Raw genomic sequence first — 7,564 nt, 5'->3', positions numbered from 1 at the left:
CTTTTGTATGCTTGCTGGCAGAAGTGTTGCAGATTTTTGTGAATACGCGTAGGTGCTGAGTACAAATACATCCACATATCCGGAGAGCTGCATTTTCAATAGTATTTAGGAAGTTTTGATGCGCTGCCGAGGTTGAGACTCAGTCTGAAAGAGCACACCGCAAGCTAACCTGTCTGCTTCCCCTTCCCCAAGACATCAGAGTGTCTTAAGACCGAGTAGTTACAAACTAATCAATATGTCACAAAATCGGTGTGCTAGATTGTAGCCAACATCTTAAAACTAAAGTAGTATACAATAAAATACACTGTATCAACGTATCTCCTACAGTAAAGACTCAGAAAGGTTGTTACTGCGTCTATAAATAACATGTACCTAGGCAGATAGGGTATACTAATACAAATAACTCCAGGACCAAAGGTGTTCCAAGGTCACCCTGGGCAATATAGTAAGTTTGAGGCGAGCCTAGATTACAGAGTAAGAGCGTGTCTTTAAAAAGGAAAAAAAAAATCCCAAACGGAATATTTAAAGCACATTGGAGGAGCTGAGGAGACCGCTTAGTGAAAGAGAGTGCTTGCTGGGCAGGCATACCCCGAGTTTGTGAGCACCTACAGAAAACGTGGAGCATGGCTGTCCGACAGGAGGATCCCCAGAACTAAGTTAGCTTCCAGTTAAGTGAGAGATCAGCCGCAAAGGCAGTGATGTAGACAGCAGTAGATACCTGACATTCTGCTCTGGCCTCTTGTCATGTTCCTGCACCACATCCTGCCCAAAACAAAATAACCTTGAACACTTCTGTGCTTTCCCTGCCAGATGCCTGTGTTCCCTTCTCCTCTTCCCCTAATCTGTCCTAAATACACGTCACAGGTATAAGCTGCCCTCTAATCATAAGCCTTACCAAGCTCCACCCTCTTTCAAACTTCTTAAAGAGGGCTGGAGAGATGGCTCAGTGGTTAAGAGCACTGGCTGCTCTTCCAGAGGTCCCGAGTTCAATTCCCAGCAACCACATGGTGGCTTACAACCATCTATAATGAGATCTGGTTCCCTCTTCTAACCTGCAGGCATACATGGAAGCAGAATTTTGTAGACATAATAAATAAAATCTAAAAAAAAAAAAGCCCCACCAAACTTGTTAAGGAAGCCCCATAGCCTATAAGAATATATTCAGGGTTCTTTGTGATCCCTCATGATCTAGTGTACATTTTCCTCTAATTCTGCTATCAAGATTTTTTCTAGGGCCAGGAAGCGGTGGTATATGTATTTCATCCTAACACTCAGGAGGCAGAGGCAGGCGTATTTCTGAGTTCCAAGCCAGCCTGGTCTACAGAGTGAGTGTCAAGGACAGCCAGGACTACACAGAGAAACCCTGTCTCAAAAACACAAGGGAAAGATTTTTTATGGGTACCTCTTTTGCATTATTTATTTGGAGACAGGGTCTCTGTACATATCTCTGGCTGTCCTGGAACTTACTATATAGACCAGACTGGCCTCTAACTCATAGAGATCCACCCACTTCTGTGTCCTGAGTGCTCAGATTAAAGGCATGTGCCATCATGACCTGTATCTTCTACATTTTAAAATCTTTTTTTTTTTTGTTTTTTGTTTTTCGAGACAGGGTTTCTCTGTGGTTTTGGAGCCTGTCCTGGAACTAGCTCTTGTAGACCAGGCTGGTCTCGAACTCACAGAGATCCGCCTGCCTCTGCCTCCCAAGTGCTGGGATTAAAGGCGTGCGCCACCACCGCCCGGCTTACATTTTAAAATCTTGACTGACTTTCTTTTTTCTTTAGATTTGTTTTATATGTATGAATGTTTTTGCCTGTATGCTTGTATGTTTGTGTCCACAGAGGTTCAAAGAGGACAGAAGAGGGGTTGAATTTTCTGGAACTGGAATTAAAGATGTTGTGAGCCATCATGTGGTTCTGGGTCCTTTGTAAGAACAAATGCTCTTAATAAAATGGGGTACAGACCTAAACAGAGAACTCTCAATAGAGGAATCTAAAATGGCTGAAAGACACTTAAGGAAATGTTCAACATCCTTAGCCATCAGAGAAATGCAAATCAAAACAACCCTGTACATCTTATACCTGTAAGAATGGCCAAGATCAAAAACACTGATGACAACTTATGCTGGAGAGGATGTAGGATAAAGGGAACACTTCTGCATTGCTGGTGGGAGTGCAAACTGGTACAGCCCCTTTGGATATCACTATGGTGATTTCTCAGAAAATTAAGAAATGACCTACCTCAAGACTCAGCAATACCACTTTTGGATGGTACCCAAAGGATGCTCAATTTGCCACAAGGACATGTGCTCAACTATGTTAATAGTATTATTGTTTGTCATAGCCATAACCTGGAAACAACCTAAATGCTCCATCAACCAAAGAATGGATTAAGATGTGGTACATTTACACAATGGAGTACTACACAGCAGAAAAAAATAATGACCTCTTGAAATTTGCAGGCCAATGGATCTAGGAAACATCATATTGAATGAGGTGACCCAGACACAGAAAGGAAAATATAATATGTACTTACTCATACGTGGCTTTTAGATATAAAACAAACAAACAAAAACCAGTGTACAATTTACAATCCTAGAGAGCCTAAACAACAAAGAGAATCCTAAGAGAGACACACATGGATCTCATCTACATGGAAAGTAGAAAAAGACAAGATCTCCTGAGTAAATTGGGAGCGTGGGGACCATGGGAGAGGGTAGAAGGGGAGGGGGAGAATGGGAGGAGAGCAGAGAAAAATATATAGCTCAATTAAAAAAATTAAAAAAAAATTCTAACAAAACAAAACAAATGCTCTAAACCAGTGAGCCATCTTCCCAGCACCTTGGCTTACTTTCATCTGGAAAGCTTCCTTTATTTTTCTTGAGTCATCCTCCAAAGCCAGTTTGAGCATCACTCACATGGCTTAGGTAAAAGGTCTTCATTTTGGAGTTACATTTCCACAGCACACATTTCCAGCTGAGTTCAGTGGCTCTCACTTGTACTCTCGAGACTTTGGAAGCTGAAACAGGGATATTGTGAGTTGGGGTCAACCTGGGCAATGAGAATCTGCGATTAAAAAAACTGTAAAAACCCAGCACTCGGGAGGCAGAGGCAGGCAGATCTCTGTGAGTTCAAGACCAGCCTGGTCTACAGAGCTAGTTCCAGGACAGGCTCCAAAGCCGCAGAGAAATCCTGTCTCGAAAAACCAAAAAAAAAAAAAAATTGTAAACAAATGTAGCAGGGGGGTTGGTGCCTTGTACCTGTAATCCTAGCACTTGGGATGCTGAAACAAGAGGATTGCTGTTAGTTCAAGGCAAGACTGGGCTACAAAGTGAGACCTTGTCTCAAACAACAACAACAACAACAAAACCCAGGCATAATGGCACACACCTTTAGTCCTAGCACTTAGGAGGCAGAAACAGATCTTTGTAAGTTTGAGGCCATTGAGGCCAGCCTGGTGTATATAGCACCAACCAGGGCTACATAGTGAGATCTTGTCTTCCAACGAGACTTGTCTCCCAAAAGAGCAGGCAAGCAAACAACAATAAAGCAATGCTTCCCCCAATGTTGGTCACCTTGCAGAGAATAAGAGACTTTGGAACACTCAGCACTAAATAGGACATCTGCATCATACCGATCTCCTCAAAGCCCAGAGATCTCTGTGGATGAGGGGGCAGAAAGACTGTCAGAGCCTGAAGTGATGGATAACTTCAAGAGCCTTTTCCAGAGACATCAGGGGAGATGCATGCATGAGCTCACAGACTGACAGTCTGCATAAGACTTGCACCAGGAGGCAGAGCCTGAAGTGATGGATAACTTCAAGAGCCTTTTCCAGAGACATCAGGGGAGATGCATGCATGAGCTCACAGACTGACAGTCTGCATAAGACTTGCACCAGGAGGCAGAGGCAGACCTCTGATTTCAAGATCAGGGTGATTCACTGATGGAGGTGGGTCATTTGTCCATCTGTTGCTTTCATTGGTTAATTAATAAAGAAACTGCTCGGCCTTTAATAGGATGGAAAATTAGGTAGGCAGAGTAAACAGAACAGAATGCTGGGAGAAAGAAGCCGAGTCAGGCAGTTGCCATCATTCTCCCACCTGACACAGATGCAGGTTAAGATCTTCCCTGGTAAGCTACCTCGTGGTGCTACACACATTATTAGAAACGGGTTAAAGCAAGATGTGAGAGTTAGCCAGTAAGAACCTAAAACTAATGGGCCAAACAGTGTTTAAATGAATACAGTTTCCTGTAATTATTTCAGATAAAGCTAGCCGTGTGGGAGCTGGACGGTGGGAAGCGCCCGTAGCTCCATCTACAGTTCACAGACTGAGTTTCAGGACAGCCAGGGTTACACAGGGAAACTCTGTCCCGAAAGAGGGGAAAAAAAAAAACTTGTTTAAGTCAGATAAAATCCCAGCACTGCAGGTGACACAGATCCTACCCAACCCTAGCCAAGAAGCTCTTTGCAAGAGACAGCTGGTGGGAGAGGGAAAATCAATTCCCTTCATGGAGTGAGGCTGGGTATATGAGCCACATTCCAGTCAATTTGGACTTCATGTATTGTTGGGGCTTTTTTGTTTTATTTTATTTTTTTTAGAAAAAGAGGTCTGATGGGGACCATGGGAGAGAAGTAGAAGGAGAGGAAGGGAGGGGAGTGGAGAAAAATATATAGCTCAATAAAAACAATTGAAGAAAAAAAGAAAAAGAGGACTGGAGAGTGTTGTGATGAGGTGAGCAGGCCTGCTTTTCATCCCGGCCGGCTCCCACATGGCTAGCCTCACACCTGAAATAACACACAAATTGTTTTCATTTAAACACTGCCTGGCCCATTAGCTCTAGCCTCTTCTTGGCTAACTCTCACATCTTGATTAACCCATTTCTATTAATGTGTATCTTCACTTGACTGTGGCTTACTGGCATGAGTCTAACCACCATCTGTCCTGGGTAGGAGAAGCATGGCGTCTGCCTGACCCTGCTTTCTTCCTCCCAGAATTCTGTTCTGTATACAACACCCACCTAAGGGCTGGCCTATCAAAAGGCCAAGGCAGTTTATTAACCAATGAAAGTAACACATAGACAGATGATCCTCCTATATCAGGAGAGATGGCTCAGTGGTTTTGAGCACTGGTTGCTCTTTCAGAGGTTCTGAGTTCAATTCCCAGCAACCATGTGATGTCTTAGAACTATTTATAATGGGATCTAATGTCCTCTTCTGTCATCCAGAAGTACAAGAAGACAGATCAGTCATTACATAAATAAATTTTTAAAAAGAAAAAGACTGTGAAGTTGGATGAGTAGGGAGGTGGGAATTGGGGAGGGGAAAATATGATCAAAATACAGTGTATGAAATTCTCAAAAAAGAAATAAGAGTTGTTCAAAAAAAAAGATCAGCTCACTCTGTCATTTTAAGCTCTTGGCCAGAGGATAACTGAGTTCAAGGGCAGTTATAACAACATAGTGAGACTCTGACTAATAAAACAAAACCCTGGAGTAAAAATAAATAAACAAATGTTAGTTCATAGGCCTCCCATCCATATTACTTAAACTTCTGCACATACCTTGGGACGACTTACTCCAAATCTTTGTAATGGTTGATGTGCTTGTCTAAGAGTAGAAGCCTAGTGAGCCTGAGAGATGATGGTAGCAGTCGTTGAGTGGCTTTTTAAATGGCTGATTCTCAAGATCTACAGGGAATTTGATTATTTTCATGATCCAGGAAAAAAAACCCGAACCTAAACCTCCATAGGATAAAAAGGAAAACTTTGATATCGACTTTCTGTTGGTGACTTAGCCCGTAGCTTTCTAACCTTTTTATTATGCTTATGCATAATGTTTAATATTTTGCCCTCTGAAATAATATTAGGTATATAGATGCATTGCAAAATAATACAAAAGGATAGGCATGGGCCTCTTAAGAGATGGATTAGTGGTTAAGAGCACTAGTTGCTCTTTCAGAGTATCCAGGTTCCATTCCCAGCACCCCTATGTATCTTACAACCATGTGTAACTCCAATTCCAGGGGATCCATGCCCTCTTTATGGCCTCTGGGCACCAGACATATATACAGTACACATACATGCATGCAGGCAAAACACATTAAAATAATCTAAAAGAATTAAATAAAGTCAGGCATGATGGCTCACACCAAAAATCCTAGCACTTAGGAGGTAGAGGAAAGCAGATCTGAAGTTCAAGGTCATTCTTGGCTACATAGCAAATTCAAGGCCAGCCTGGGCTACAAGAGACTCATTTCAAACAAAACCCAGTAACAAAACTTGTATGGGAAGGGGAGAGTTACTACTTTATTAGATTTAATATACCCATATAAAGAAATCAGAAGGCATGCAAAGAAAAAATATGGCTCATTTAAAAAGGGGAAATGTATATTTCTGAAAAAAGCCCCGTGACAGTTTTACATGATAGAAATTCAAGCAAAAACTGGCATTGTGATGCACAGCTGTGACCTCTGCACTGAGGAGGGAAGTGGAGGCAAGAGGCAGAAATCCAAGATCTTTCTTTGCTGTATAGTTAGGGTCGTGTGAGACCATATCGCAAACAACAAGCTCAAAGAAATATATTGGTGGCTGGAAAGATGATTTAGTTATTCAGGGCACTTGTTACTCTTGCAGAGGACCCAGGTTTGCTTCTCAGCATCTACACAGAGGCTCACAACCACACTTATCTCCAGTTCTAGAGGATCCCAATGCTTTTGGCTTCCACAGGCACCAGGCATGCACATACATAAATGTAGGCCAACGTGCTCACCCATTTTATTTTTTGAATGATACATGATATGGTAGTTTGATTGGGGAGTAATTGACCCCCACAAGCTCAGGGAATATCACTACTAGGAAGTGTGGCTTTTTGGAGTAAGTATAGCCTTGTTGGAGGAAGTGAGTCACTGTGTGGGTGGGCTTTGAGGTCTCATATATGCCCAAGTCACAGTCCAATTCCTGTTGTCTTCATATCAAGATGTAGCCAGCACCATGTTTGCCTTCATACCACCATACTCCCTGCCATGATGATAATGAACTAAACCTCTGAAACTGTAAGCGAGCCACCACAATTAAATGTTTTCCTTTATAAGAGTTGCCACGCTCATGGTGTCTCTTCACAGCAATAGAAACCGTAACTAAAACACATGAAAAACAGTTTCTTATGCATATGCTATGTCTGTGTACCACATGTGTGCCTGGTGCCTGATAAAAGCAGAAGAATATTTTTTGGATACCCTAGATATGGAGTTGGAGATGGTTGTGAGCTGGGCGCTGGGCTTGTAACCCAGGTCCTCTGCTGGAGCAGCCAGTGCTCTCAACTACTGAGCCATCTCTAAAAAGATTACATTTATTTGTAGATGAGTGTATGGGTCAGTATGTGAGTCAGTTCTCTTCTTTCATGTGGGTCTCAGGGTTTGAATTTGGCTGGTGGAAAGTTCCTTTACCCATTGAGCCATCTCATTAGCCCTCTCAACTAAAGAGATGCAGAACCTGAGAAGAGCCAGGTGTGGTGGGGCATGCTTAATCTGGTTAGCTTTTTTTTTTTTTTTTTTTTTTTTTTTTTTT

Source organism: Microtus ochrogaster, unplaced genomic scaffold (genome assembly GCF_000317375.1).
Source record: "Microtus ochrogaster isolate Prairie Vole_2 unplaced genomic scaffold, MicOch1.0 UNK6, whole genome shotgun sequence".
In the NCBI taxonomy this organism is placed as follows: Eukaryota; Metazoa; Chordata; class Mammalia; order Rodentia; family Cricetidae; genus Microtus; species Microtus ochrogaster.
The sequence above is the reverse complement of the archived record's forward strand: the minus strand, read 5'-3'. Positions refer to the sequence as shown.